Below are 15,515 nucleotides of genomic sequence, written 5' to 3'. Positions count from 1 at the left end.
TGGGCCTTGCGACTCTGCCGTCTTTTGTTTCAGATGCCTTCCTGCGCATCTTGCCTTGCGCCTCTTCGAATGTCCTCAGTAGCGCGGCTAGGTCTGGTGCTTTTAGCCACGTTTTTCCTTCCTGCAGCATGACATACCAGAGGGCGTCGTCTGACAGGTTTTTCTTCAGTTGGTCTGCAACCAATAGGTTAACCAGCTCCTCATACGTTGACACGCCTCTCGAGTCAAGTTAAAAGTGCAGGTAGCTTTGAAGGCGAGTTGCATAAGGTCTGCATCCTTCATTCATACACTTTCCTGACCCCAAGAACCTTTTCAGGTATTCCCCTGCTGGAAGTTTGAGCTCCTCAAGTACTGTTTCCTTGATTTTCGAATACTCCTTGTGTTCCACTGGGCTAAGTCTTGTGGACAAAAGCGGAACCTTCTCCACCACCAATGGAAAAATAATCTGTCCCCAAAACCCCCTCAGCACTTCATACACCTTCAGGGTGGTCTAAACTTACCCAAACCACACCGGAGCTTCGGCCTCTGACGGAAATTTGGGAAGCACTCCTGCAAGGCACTTAGAATAGCGTCTCAGCTCACTGCAGTGATCCTGCACACTGAATGCGTGCCCGCTCTCCTGTGAACTCCCGCTTTCATTTTGCCTAAGTCTCGCAAGCTCCACCTCCAACTCAAACACTCGGTGCTGATCCGTGAGGCTTCTGAGGTCCATTTCTCTCTGGCTCTCTGATGCGACAGACCCAGCTGAGAGTTGTCCTCGACATTCTCGGCTCCCAATTCACTCATCATGGGCTGATTTCTCCTATCAGGGTTCAAGTGAGCAAACCTCATATTCATACGTTATGGTACGACTCGGCAGCGGTACCCCTGAGGTGTAAGAAAGAGAGGACTCACCACTTGCTGAGATGCTGCTGGTCGCCGCTGCCGCACGTACCTGTTGCAGACTCGCCACCATCGGTCGCACCAAAGTTTCAATGCATCACGGAACTTCGCTTGAAGTGTAGACGGCCAGGAACCGTCGATGCCCTTGAATCAATGGCTTGCTCCGCCTCAGCTGTGGGTCCGAGTTGCTGCTTGCAGTCTTCGGCGAACTTCCCTGCTGTCTGCGACGCATCAGTCAGAATGCAGAGCGTTCCTTGTCGTCAACTGTTTCGATGCTGTTCAGAGTGCACCACAAGCTTTCCACCTTCCTACACTCGTAGCACAGAGTGCGCCAAGCTGGCGTAATGAGCTTACTTGGTAGAGAAACCTTTCTTTAGCTGCCGTCGTCGTCGCTTCTCCTCTTGCGTCAGAGATGTGACACCATAGACGTTTCCACTTGGATAATAGACTTTATGTGCACAATATTTACATCGACAGCTATTTACAGTGGGTCTGACGTATCAACTCAACATAGCCGATAGTGCATAACAACGTTTGTACGTCAAGACCCTTCGGTTACATTGGGACTGGCACCTTAACTCGGCAGAGCCGAAAGTGCAGAGCACCTTTACTGCGCCCGGAACCCCCGTGAGAGGTCGGGTGCCAGGTTTTAACCCTTCAGTCGCTCCTCCCGAATATTCTCACGGCAAATCACAACACCCCAGTGACCTGATTGAGTCAACTGCGCTGTCTCTCATTGGACACTGTCTCTCTTTCACCCTCTCCCTGCCCCTTTGTCTCCCAGGCATGCCTATTGATGCCCTAATGACGCTTTGCCCATGGTCCATCCCAGGCAGGGCGCGTCCGTCCGCGTTTTGGGCCAAAAAGCCCCCAACTTCGCACCCCTTCCCACGTTTCCAGACCGCACGTGCGACAGGCTAAGATGTCCCGAGGTAGCAACGCAGGCTCTCTACAGGCAACGAGCGCCTCCTGACTCGCTAACCAAGCGCCCAGCTGGTTTTGCTCTCGGCGAAGCCCGAAAACGGCGATCTTCCACCATTCTGGGGTGAAATTAATTCTCGGCCCCCAGGCCGTTTTGTCAACATCCTTTACTAAGTAGGTATCTCCTTGTGTCTTTAAAAGCACACAAACAGTCGTGATCTTCGCAGCTGGAATGACAATCTTCATTGATGGTGCTTCTATAGCCGATAACATGTGTCGCATTGTCACTAGAGTACTTCAAGGGCTTGCACTGCAAGGCCTTAACAATAACAATAGCTTCCGATTGGTTCTTGCAAATTATGTTCACAATAATTGCATGTGTATTGCCAACAAGTTGCACTACAGAACTATTAGTCCTTTTTCTTGCAGAATATTCTTTCCCTGTGAAAGCAACATTTCCCTTAAGCATTTGGGGATTCTGCCCACTGTTTGGAAGCTCACTTACACCTTTAAGCAGCCACTTTGGTACAGAGAATGGAACGCCCCTTCCAAACAAACATCCCCCATCGCTTTGAGAGTTTTCTGGGTTTCCTTGGCATTCAGTGAGTTGCTGTAAGCAAGAACTCTTGGTTCAGCAGCTGTGGCCAATAGAACCTCAACAGTTTCCGCCATTTGCAGCACATGGCAGATTTGGTGTGGGATCCCATTCACCGACTTCACTACCTTTTTTAAGCAACCGTTATACACCTCAAATAAAAACGCAGAGTGTGGCCATAGAGGATACCACTGGTGCACATTCTTCCCAATATGAGGTAGTTAGTGCATGCTAAAGCTCATGGCACTTTTACCATACAACAGCTCAGCTCGAACATGGAACTCTAGTAAGAGTTTTTCGCAGACAGTAAGCTGTGATGATGCGATTTCTCTCTGAAGCATTATATGGCAGGCCCAACGTTGTACACATGAGCAATCAGCTGTGCCCTCTAAAACTGGCAAGCTATAATACAGCAGCCAATTTTCCCATTCCTTCGCTTTCCAGCATTTTCGTACTCTTGTTGGCCTTGGCATTCTTTTCACTTTTGCTGAGGGAGTGATCGCCATTATTCTTGAGTCAGCGACACCTCACTGTGGTCGTATATAAAACTTGCAGTTAGTATCATCCAACCGCAGTTCCATGAATTGGCTTGCAACCCCAAGCAATATGAAATGCATATAGTCGGGAACGAACCTCGACACTATACTGTATTGAAGTCCTCCAACCTGACCGGTGGTGACACAGTTCTGACACCATTTACGGACTGGCCTCCAGCAACAGCTTCATGCATATCCTGCATCATTTGTAGCTCAGTTCTTTCCTGTACTGTTTGTTGTACTGGGTACTTTGTGGAATGTAAAACTCCTTTGCTCTTTTGAAGGCACCAACTGCACCCGTGATGGGCATTAAACTGCATTACACCCTGCATTCATGCCCTGGCGACTGAATCTACAGCGTAACAAATGCTGAAGGCCTTGAAAATTTCTGTACCGCCATGGTGCTCAAGATTGAATCCTTTCTCAGAAAGGTCATTTTCAGCACCAACAAATGCATACTGAAAGAGCACTATGACAGGCTTTTTCTTACCAAACCACAAAGCAGCTAAAGTCACATTTTGCACTCTTTGTGTGACTGGTAGTTCATTGACAAGCAACTGAATCGGCCACATTGCAGTACCTCTTTATTTAAAAAGGGGTGTGCCATCTATATTTAACACAAAACTAATTCTATGCCCAGCATTTGCTGTTGAGGCCACGAATGCACGTTTCTGGTCTCCATCACAAATATCTGAAAAACTGTCATTTGGTTCGAGAGGCTCTGTCAGGTTTAAGAAGTCGCATCCCTTCAGAACTTTTCGGAGTTGTGAAGGTATGTCAAAAAGCACAAAGAAAGATACATTGTTGACCGATGAAACGCATGTTGCGGTTGCATTGCGAGCACTGAAAGGGTGAACTTGGATCAACGTTACCTTTGTAGAAGCAACATTCTAGACAAAAGAAGTGGAAATTCATTGGTGTGCCAGGTTCTTCAGTTATTTTCTTAAGCATGTGCTGAGAATGGGCAAGAACTGGTCTTTCGATATACAAGGTAATAATTTCCACCAAATCCATGAGTGCTGAAAATGTCAAGCTGTGCTGGACAGCAAATTTTAACACGATGAGCAGAATATCACCTTTTGAGACTGCAACATTGTCTTGAACAATTTCACCAAGCAGTTCACATAGCACACCGCAGGCGTAATCCAAAAAACAGGGAACTTGTAACTCTGAGACTTCCTCTTGTGCATATGGCTGACTCAGGTCCTCCTCTTGTCCATATCCTTCGTGTTGTGCGTCTGCCAAATCTGGCTGGCTGAAGTCCTCTCTTTTTTTTTTTTCAGAGGCTTTCTCTTGTGCATCTTGGTTATGCCCTACCTGTAAATATATTATTGTGAACATGCACTAATGTTAAGTAGATCTCAAGCTTATTTAAATATGAGTGAGCGGTGTGATAATTTGTTCAGTGCCTTAGAGAAAATTTAAAATGCAGAACTGGTAGTCTGTTTGCTTATCGGCAACTGATATAGTAAATTTAGTAAGAAATGCATCAAATATAAAAGCCATTCACACTAAGAAGCATCGCAGGAATGCATTTGACCAATTATAGATAGAATCATCGATAGATAGAGGAACATCGTGTATGCTTACCAAATCGACATTTCCGGGAAGGTCACATTCGGGTACTATAATGCTGTGAATCCAAGATTTATGACATACACTGCACAATCTTCCTGGGATTCCATGCAATGGGCACCGAATGGTGCAGTCGACGCCTCGGTGCTACAGTCTCAGTGCATCGTTATGCTGTCATCCAGGTTAAGATTGCAGGAAACGCTGCCCAGACAGCACGCCACATTTGATGGTTACATATCGGCACTCGACCATTCGAAGCTGAAGTGCAGCTTATAATCCCTGAATCAATTAAGAAAGTAGAAAGTGGGCAGGAGATAGCAGAGATGTTTGAAGTTGGCTTCAAACATCATAGTAGGCTTCAGTGCCAGCGACGACGACGGCATTGCAAATAGTGATTCCAAGTCGTTCAGAAAAGGCAGGCAAGGAATGAGATTCTCAAGAAGGCATGGCAGGGCATGCTTTCCCGCCTCCCAAACCGGTCTTAGGATCAAAGAGGAGAAATCTTAAACACCAAGTGGCATTGGCTAGAGACGAGAGAGCCACATGGAAAGTGACTTTTTTGTGAGTTTGACCAAACCAACAAGACTAAGAGAGAAATAACTCTTTGCGTCTATGTGACTGTGTGGCATTGTCTCTGGTTATTCTACTGGCCTGTTATTTTGGTTCTGCACATGTCATGTGCTATGTGTACTTTTTGGGATGTGTGCAAATGAAGTATGGCATGGCCTGTCTCGCAAAACTACTGTTCTCTTGTTTCATTTTGACAAGACATCTGATATGTCGTTAACTTTTTAATAGGTTTAGTGTCTGTGTCAGCTACACTACTGCCTACTACCTGAACGGTGGTAAAACAACTGAAATGTGTGGAACGAGCCATCTGGGCATCTTTCATCTCGACATGCTTGTTGCGCACCGATGCCACTTGAGTAATGGCTGTCGATGGCGCACACAAAGCGGGATCTTCCGCACAAGTAGAATAAGCATGCAGCTGGCACTCCTAACTACCACAGAGCTCAGGGAGCAGAGAAAACCACTGGGGCCACGTTAGCAATTGCGCTTGACAGTGACGAAGGGCCTCGAAGCTCCTTGTGCAGTGCACTTTCCTGGAACCACCACAGGCATTCTCCTCATGCATGCTGCAAGCAGGCGGGTGTGAACAGATTCACACCTTGAAGTTGCACCGATTGGTTTAACGGGTGACCTCCCCTAATGAGTGACAAACGACCCTGTTCCACATGCTACTTCCATACCAGTGCTCTGGCATGTACGTGTTGTGTACGTGGCATGTACGACATCTGGCGTGTGGCATGTGGAATACGGATATTTCGGGTATAGGCATGGGCAATAACTTGTGAACAGGGTGGATGCGCTGCCACCATTACTTTTTATGCTTGCACCATTGCATGCTGGGCAGGCGTGCAGTTTCTTGAAGCCGCTTGAAAAACAGTTGGTTTTGATATCGAATCGGAGGCATCTCAGAGAATTTTTTCTTCATTGTACAGTCTATTCACAGGGTCGACATTTAGCTAGGGGACAGTTACCCTGTGTGCCTTACTAATAAGTTTCATAATGTGCTGGGCCACCGTGCTGTTTCTTAGAGCCACTTGAAAGACAGTTTTTATTCGGTTCTGACGGATCTCTGGGAATGTTTTCTTCTTCATACAGTACAGACACGAACTTGACGTTTGGCTAGGGAACAGTTACCCTGTGCACATCACTAATAGGTTTAGTCGTAGGCCCATGTTTGCTTTTCGCACATAATCTTCGGCTCCTGGGAATTAAGTCGCCACACACACGAGTTTGAGGACCAGTAGCATAATTCTGACATTTTCCAGCGTCTACATGCTGTGCTTGCATTCTGCCTGCCAGAATTTTACTACACGAACTGTATGTGCATGCTGTTTCTTTTAACTTCTAATAAATATAGGTAGCATGACCCTTGCCCCTTTCTTGTATGTTGCGTATTTTGGGTGAGGCTTCTTCACTGTGAACTGTGTAAAAAAAGTGTTCTTAGGTGGTTAATTGATCGACTGACCAATCACACAACAAAGTTTGAACAAGCTTAATGATTGGTGAGCTGATTGTCCAGTCACAAGGCAAACCAACAATGATTCATCAGCAAGCATTTGGGGAAAGCATTCGGTCTAAAAAAACATGGCTCAAGTGTTCTGACTGTCGTTGTAGACCTGACTTTGGGTGGTAAGCACCATCGTCTCTGTCTAGATACGGTTTCTCTAAGTTGTCTAAACCAATGTTGTAAGCGTTTTTGACTGATGTAACATTGCAACGAGACAACCTTGTAATGAAGCTTTGTAATATATTTGTAAATATGTTTTCTTCATCCATATATCAGCATCTGTGTCCTTCAAGCCGGACTTAATCCTAATCCATAGCCCAATTTGGCAAATGCGGCTTGAAGCTATACGCTTAGCACTTCCGTTTTAAACTGTTTTAGATAATTCGAGATTGCACTTAGAGCTGCCATGTGCTGTTATCACGCCTATGCATGTGTATGTGTACATTGTGTTGTTATCACTGTGCAGAATCATGGTGACTGCTCACACTTTTCAGAGAGTTGTTTGTGTATTGTATCCTGAACATATCTGCATTTCATTTTGTCCTGTATATTTGAATATGCGTGGCATTTATAATGATTTATGATGTGCAGTATAAATTCTAGTCAGTGCAGATGGTGTTCCCTCTGCTCTTGATACGGTGCTTCTAAAGCTATGTACTAATTCTTAATCTGTTACTGGGCTCTGATAAAGTCTGGTCGACCAGCTGAAAACGTTAAGTAAATCTGTCTTATTTCCAAAAATTTTGTTGTCTAATTCTTGTGCCCACGCACACACACACACAGACACATATACCGTAAAATTATAAGCAAGCGCCCCCCCCCCCCCCTCCCGTGCACATTGTTGGTGCAGAGCGACCCCCCGCGGGGGGGGGGGGGGGCGCTCTGCACCAGCAATGTTTTGTTACTGTTTTAGCCTCTTTACCCGCTCCTCGCAATAATTTCACACAAAGAAAACATGCTGATAGTGGCGGTGGCGCCACCTGCAATGCGAGCATGACCGAGCCGTGGTTAGCTGTCTTCAGTCGGTAGTCATGCACTGCAGCTGAGCTTGTGTCAAAACTCTCATTAGTGCTGAATGTTTGACCATGGACTTCAAGCGGAATGCTGCGAACTTTTGGGGGGACCGACTCGGATGATTCTCTCGACAGGACAGCACTAACAAATTTTTGGTTTAATAAAGTTCGTGTTAAATAAAGTTTAAAATCAATACCCTCTGCGTTTCTTTTTCTGGCGGGAAACTTTTGTCGTCGCCATCTTGAATTTTGGAGCCGTTCCGGCTGATGGCAGGAAATTCATTGTGTGGGCAGATGACACGTTTGTGCAATGCAAAGGTGAGTTGGAATGAGAGGAAAATCGTATACTGAGGGGAAGCCTTGAGAGGGAGGGAAGGAGAAATTACGTATTGAGGGTAATATGTGTATGATGTGTAAATTTCCCAAGGTGAGGACGATGCTCATACGTTGAGGGGAAGGGAGGAAAGCTTAAGATGAGGCCATTTGCCCGCCACTGGTGGTGAAACGTAAATGGTGCCGTTAGGAAAAGAGAACAAAGAGAAAGCGTTGGCACTATAGCGGTATCTGTTTAAACTTCGCCCCTCTTTTGTGTTCTTTTGAGGCAGTTTTCCTTCAACTTTGTGAAGCTGGCACCTCCTGCACGCAAGCAGAATGTGCAGTGAAGCTCGCTTTGACGGAGCTACACTTTGTGCTCGATGGCTCTAATCTGTACGCCTTGGTGGCTCAGTGGCTATGGCGTTCTGAAGCCGCCACAAAGTTGCAGATTCGATACCCGGGAACAACTATCGCATATCGATGGAGTAAATTTGCATAAACGTTCGCGTGCACAGACTTATGTGCGTGCATTAAGTAACCCTAGGTGGTCCGGAGCCCTCGCTGTGGCATCTCATAGCGTTAGTGTTGCGTTGGGACATTCACCCCGCGAAACAATAAACTGCACTGGCATTATTAACCATATAGAATAGTGCATCGAGTTCTTGGCTGTGAAAACTACCGCGACGCCGGCTTGTCCTGCTGCCTTCGTCAGTTTGTGCGAAACGCTACGAATATATGGGATCACTGCATGCAAGCCTTGACTTGTCAAGTTGAATTTCCGAGCTGGCGTCAGACCTGAGACAAGAGGCACTTGCGGCAATTCATTCCGTGCAAAACAATAGTGCTGGTGCACAAGGTGCCATTTTCATGTGGTCGGTGTTACATAGGAGACAAACGGGGCACCGTGTGCATTCCGCCCGACTGCGTGAGCGTACCAGTCCTCTGCAAACAAACGGGCAGCAATATGGCCATACCAGAAAGTGCACGCATCCTAGGGACTCATTGCGAGCAACGATCAAGGGCTATCTTTGAAGCCTTTGCTATTGATTGCAGGTCGGTGTCATGTATCAGCGTCCCATCTGCCGAGTTAAGCGATAGAGAAATTGCTCACCTGTGAGGTTACGCGTTGTACGTCGAACTTTGCCAGCTCGGTGTTAGTGTCTAGCTTGATGTCGTGGTTTGTTTATTGATTATATGTTGTTTCTTCTCTCTTCCTACTTTTCTAAGGTTCAAAATCAGCCGTGCCCGAAATAAACCTTCAATTGGCAGCTGGCACTCCATCTTGTATCATGCTCTTTAGTCCCATTCCTAATGCTATTTGCTTTCGAAGTCATCCACCAAGTAGCTCACCAATGCGCGTTATTGCATGCAACAGATGTGCGCCTTCAATCGCATAATTGATTTCATTGAGTGAAATTTTCTATGCAGTAGCCCAAATGGTTTGGTGCTTCGGCTTGATCAGTTTCCCACAAAGTAGTGAGATCCAGGAGATGGGGAAACTTCTGTAAGTTTAACATTAGTCCTGAAATTTATTTGAATTTCTAAACAAACTTAACATACATATGCTCAAACCTGTGAACCTTACTTCGCGCGCACTAACCTTTTCATGCACTCTTGCATTTTTTTCCGTTTTGTTTTTCTTCAGACCATCAAAGAATAGAATGCGCTACCTCCTGAAGCATTTTATGACAAGTCCTGGTTTTTTTTAATTCTAAATCTTTCTGTTCATGGCTATATGTTTCAAACTATGATGGTTGTCAATATCTCATTGCATAATAATGTACTTGACTAGTTGTGCTTTGCTGTGTTGCATTAACGTTTACCTATGTATATTTACTATAGTGTGTTATACTGCTGAACCATGTTCTCACTACCACATTTTTGTATATCGTTGGAATTTATATTATCGATTACTTGAGTTACAACCCCCTCCTCTCTGCTTGGTCTTTGGAGTGCGGTATGTTTTAAATAAAATTAAAATAATATGCTGCGCAGATCCTGGAGACAACATAGTGTAATCCGCGGTTTGGTGGGTCACATAGGTGGCAGGGAGACGTTGAATTCACAACTCGCCCGTCCAGGATGTATGGATGGATGCTATCAACGCCCCCTTTGGAATGGGGCGTTGGGTTGCGCCACCAAGCTATTGTCATTATATTACTTAGTGTCCTATCCACGTCTTAAAAAAAAACAAGAAAAACGCAAAGGTATGAAATCCCACGAAGACCTCCCATCATCAAGCTTTCTGAGCCCATATTGGGACCTTTATTTTGGTACACCTCCGTTGTTTGTTGTTTCTCTACTTCCACGAATCTTTCCATCGCCTCTTGCTAATCTCTGCTGTGGACATGTTTACTTTCCCCCTGCTCTCGCTGAACCCAAGGGCTTCAAGGAGGCCAGATGTGCCTAGATCGACCGCTAGGCAGATGTCCACATTACAACAAAACACGCTCCATCATTTCCCTAGTTTTACCGCGAAATGCATTTGATTATTCCTCCGTGTTGTATCTCGCTTTATAAGTGCGTGTTCTAAGGTCTCCTGATCTCTCTTCCAAAAGTAATGACCTCCCCTTTGAGTTATCAAAAATTGTTACTTTCCTGATTTCATCTTTTCCTCTTAAGTATTTACTCGTAGCAGGTTTCTTTTCCATTGGCACCACCCATGAGATTATCTCAGCCGGTCTGACTTTCCCCGTGACGTTCTTGGTTGCCATGTTGCTGCTCACCATACCGGTCGCATACTTGCTGCAGTAAGCTTCCTAGTTCTTTTCCTCCACTCTGAATCGATATTCTTGCTGTACAAATATCTGAAAACTCTCCCAGCCCATTCGCTTTCTTCCATATTCCTCAGTCGTTCATAATCAATTTTACTATAAGCTTCCATCACTTCAAAACTTGCCCAGCCAATATCACCTTGTACAGCTTCATGTGTAGTCTTCCCGTGAGCCCCCAATGCGAGGCGCACCACTGACCTTCGGTTGCCGTCGAATCCAGATTGGTGCCCCTGACTTCAAGCAAACAACCGCATTTCCAAATGGAAGTCCTGGAACCATTACACCTTTTCACATACCCCAGAACCCCTCGTATCTATTCTATCCTTTTAGGGCTGTGTGTTTTATTATGGCCGCTGGCCACATTTCTTTTCCCTTTTGCTGTTAGTTTTTTCCTGTGTTTCCATATTTCTATTGCCTTCGTTCATCCATATACCAATGTATTTATATTCCTCTACGCGAGGTATTTCCTGGCCCTGTATTGACACTGCCTGTTCACCGTTTTCATTGAATACGTTAACACCTGATTTTTAACGGTATATTTCAGACCTGAACTCTCACCTCCCTGTCTACAGATATTAGCCAGACGTTGCATATCACTTTGCTTGTGAGCTAGCAACACAATGTTATCCGCATAAAACAAACCTGGAAGCTGCTGCTCTACTACTGTACCCGCCTGTCTGTATGAAAGATTAAACTACATATTAATTCCCTCTAGCGCCCTTTCCATTCTTACCATGTGCATCATAAACAGCAGTGGAGATAAAGGGCACTCCTGCCCCAGTCTCTTGTTGATATCAACTTTCTCCTTGCTCCTCATCCCTTCCGATTCGATGCAAGTTGTATTTTCTAGATAAATCTCCCTCAGAAGCTGTATACAATCGTCATCTAAGCCTCCTCCTTCCAGAATATCCCACAAAATGTCGCGGTCTACATTGTCATACGCTCCTGTAATGTCTAAAAAGGCCCCATATAATGGCCTCCTTTCTAAAGAAATTTCAGTACACTGAGTAAGGACACGTAAGTTATCAAGACGCCTACCTATTCTGAAGCGATTCTGAAGTTCGCCTAATATGCCCTTATTATCTGCCCATGCTTCCAGCTTTAGTATAATCGCCTGCGTTGCTAACCTGTACATTACTGATGTAATGGTCAACGGTCTGTATGAGTGCATACTGCCTTCCCCCCCCCCTCCCCGCTTACGTTTAAATATTAAATTAATTCTACTTTGGCGCCAATTGTCTGGTATAGGGCGCGGCTTCTGCACCGCCATGTTCAGCGACGCCACACGTCACGTGCGCAGCAGCTTCTTTTTTTTTTCTTTTGCTTGGCTTGCGACGATTGTTTTCCGGGCGCGTCTTCACGCACAGGCTTCCTTGCTTTGCTCCACGTGCAATCTTTTTGTTTTTTGGCTTAGTGCAAACGGCATTGGTGTGTATACTGGCAATGTTGTAATACGTGTAAGGACACTGTTGATGTTGAGGCACCCATTTTTACGAGACACTTGCAGGACTTAAAACGATGGAATTGGGTCTGGCTGCTTAAAATCAGACGACGAGTCGAAACAGTTGGAACGATCACTGGCTGCGGCCAGCGTGCGATTCGCGGTTCGTTCATCAGGAGAATGTAAGGTGAGTGCACCAATCGGTGGAGGTTATTCATACTGGTGTGAAGGAGGCACTTTCGATCGCAGACTACCTCGATCCAGATAGAACTAAATTTGGACTGAGCGCCACTAAACAGTCATTTTTCAATCACATATTTGACTTTGACCATCTTTATAAATACAAACACTTGATTGGGATTGACCTCAATCGCTAATGAAAGTAGAGGAGCCTGAAAGCCATGAACGCTGATGTTTTAGAGGTTGAACATTCGGATTTTTTGCGTGTGACTCGCTGTGCCTGCTTGGGTGGACGGCGCGAATAATTTACGTACAGGTACCGCATAGAGCAGTGCAAATTTATTCGCTTGTCACTTATAATTTTCATGCTATAGAAACGAAGAAATATCACATTTTTTATCTGAAGCAAATGCATGCTTCTGTCATAACGGGCAAATTGACGCAATGCATTTATTCAACTTTCGTTTTTTTAACGCTGCTGTAGCTGGGTCAACTTCGGAATGTCAATTACCGGAACAGAGATCGGCCGACTCCGCATGGATGATGAACCAGTCGTTGCATGGCACATCAAGTACATGTTGCAACAGACAGACTAATGGCGTTTTTCACTGGTCGATCTGGAGGAGCCGCCTGAATCCTCGAGCGAGCGCTCGGCTTTCACCAATCCGAGTCTGCCAGTGGAGCGCACGAACGCTCCGCGGGAGATCACACAGGAAGTCCGTCTGCGTGCACGTGACACAAACTGGTTCCGCAAACAATGTCCAACACAATGTTGTGCGTACCGACCGGGTACCGATTTCGCTTGAAGACGGAAGTGACGCCATGTGACGCGTTCTATTTCCGCCCGAATCCGCGTCTCGGCGGCGGAGCAAGTGAGAGCGATCCGGCGCGGAGCGAGTTGATCCGAAACGACCAGTGGAACGCGCGAACCCGCTCCAGATCGACCAGTGAAATTCGGATTCGTTGCCGCGGAGCAAAAAATCCTGCTCCGAATCGACCAGTGAAAAACGCCATAAGTAAATTTGAGCGTTACAGAGAATGCACTTAACCACGCCACAACAATATGAATACAATTCGAAGCTGTTTAGCGGCCACGCACAAGATAATAATTTAAAAAAAGCAATCGATCGCTCTTTACCAAATGACTTCATTCAAGCAAGTGCCTTCTACTCGGTCTACGCGTCTTACTGACTTGCCGGGCCAGCACCCGTTCGCTATATGCTGTGAAACGCATTGCAGAAGATGGAATAGCTTTATAGCATCCAGTTAACCGCTTCGCGAAAGCTTCGCTTCATGTAGATTCTGACATAAGCGTGGGATCTGCATAACTTTTCTTTATTTGTGTTTGGAAAAAGTTTATTTCGACAAGAGACGATACGAACACCGAGTCATAATCACGGCACAATTCCACCGGGACGATAACATGTAAGAAACGAAACACAGCACGTTTTCAACGTATTTTTAGCCGTAGCTTTTTTTGCCTGTACTCTCCATCTCGCATGCAGGACACATCAAACTGGCTTGCAGTGCATGGAATTGACACATAAAACAGTTCCAGGGAGCGCACCTTCGCTCTGCGTAATAAAACGTTCAATCGCTTATGAAGCCTCCACATAATTTGGGCTCATAGGAATGTCTAGAGCATGTGCACATACCCCTTAATGGGAGAGCAGATGATATTCAACGGCTGCCGTGATGATTTGCAAGTTTATCAGATTTGGCTTACAGCACTGCTGGGCATCTGGGTACGTGCCGTCCGGATGCTCCGGCTTATACTTCGCACAAGAATATATATATATATATATATATATATATATATATATATATATATATATATATATATATATATATATATATATATATATATATATATATATATGTAAGATAATGCAGAGAAATGCAGGGAGGTTAACCAGAGGTAGTTCCAGTTGGCTACCCTGCGCAGGGGGAAGGGTTAAGGGGGATAAAAAGAGAAACAGAGTGGAAGGGGAAGATAGAAAGAGAAACAAGCACGAACAAAGCGCGTACACTACAGAGCGATAGGGGGCGGCATTCTTATAGTCTCTCGTGAAGCCCCGTAGGCCGCAGGAACCCTAATAACGCGAATAAGGCCTTCAACGCGGATGTTCTTTCGGAGCATTGGCCTAAAGCTTTTAGTTCTGATAGTGGACGATTGTCCAATTGGTCCAGTACTCTGCACATCACTTGTCTCTGAGCACTATATCATGGGCGGACACAGATAATATGTGAGAGCGTCTCGTCGATGTTGCATGTGTCGCACGTGGGGCTGTTGGCCAATCCAATGAGGAAAGCACATGAGTTCGTAAGGGTAACGCCTAGCCACAGACGGTAGCGCATGGTCTGTTCACGTCGTGGTAACCCAGGCGGGAGGCGCATCCGTATGTCCGGAGATAACGAACGCAACCGACACATGGCGAAAACATTTGAGTCCCACAGGGGCAAAGTACAATCACGGGACATCAATCGCAGCCCAGCCGCAGCGTCTGTTCACGAAAGCGGGATGAAGACTCGTTGACCACTTTCAGGTGCAGATCGGGCGGCTTCGTCGGCGTGGTCATTCCCGCACAAAATTTTAACCTACAAAGTAGAGCCATCGAGTGCACCTCTGTACTGAGTAGTAAATAAATCACGTCATAGAAAGTATACATGAAGTAACCTTTTTTTTTTAAAAAGAAGACCTGTTAATGTACTAGCACGTGGGATCAAGTGGCGTTTTCGATTTTCTGAAAATTTCCTATATTGAGTCTACTCATGCTCAGCCCATTGGGTACGTGCCCGATGGGTGCGTGCTCATGCTTGGCCAATGCTCCAGAACGGGAGCGTCCCACGGTGACACAACGGGTGGACACCTCTTCATCGCAATTCTTACCTTGCCAAAGAACCTACGAGTGCATCGCGGCGTCAGCGTCTCCCACTGTACATTCCGTGTTTGCATTTCGGCATAGCTTGTGAATGGTGTAATGCATAAAATTTAGACGCGGAAAATGGCTTCTCATAGAAAAAAAATTTACAGAAACAGCCGACAATGATCGTCAATTTAAGCGAATATTGTCCGAACGAATGAACGAACGGACGGACTGAAGAAGGGGCAAAAAGGGCTATTTGCTTAAAAAACAGAGCCCGGAATACTTTTGTCCGAGGATTATCAGAAGCTTTCTTCTTTTTTTAAGATCGCTTGATGAGGA

Source organism: Dermacentor albipictus, chromosome 6, assembly GCF_038994185.2.
Source record: "Dermacentor albipictus isolate Rhodes 1998 colony chromosome 6, USDA_Dalb.pri_finalv2, whole genome shotgun sequence".
Taxonomy (NCBI): Eukaryota; Metazoa; Arthropoda; class Arachnida; order Ixodida; family Ixodidae; genus Dermacentor; species Dermacentor albipictus.
The sequence above is the reverse complement of the archived record's forward strand: the minus strand, read 5'-3'. Positions refer to the sequence as shown.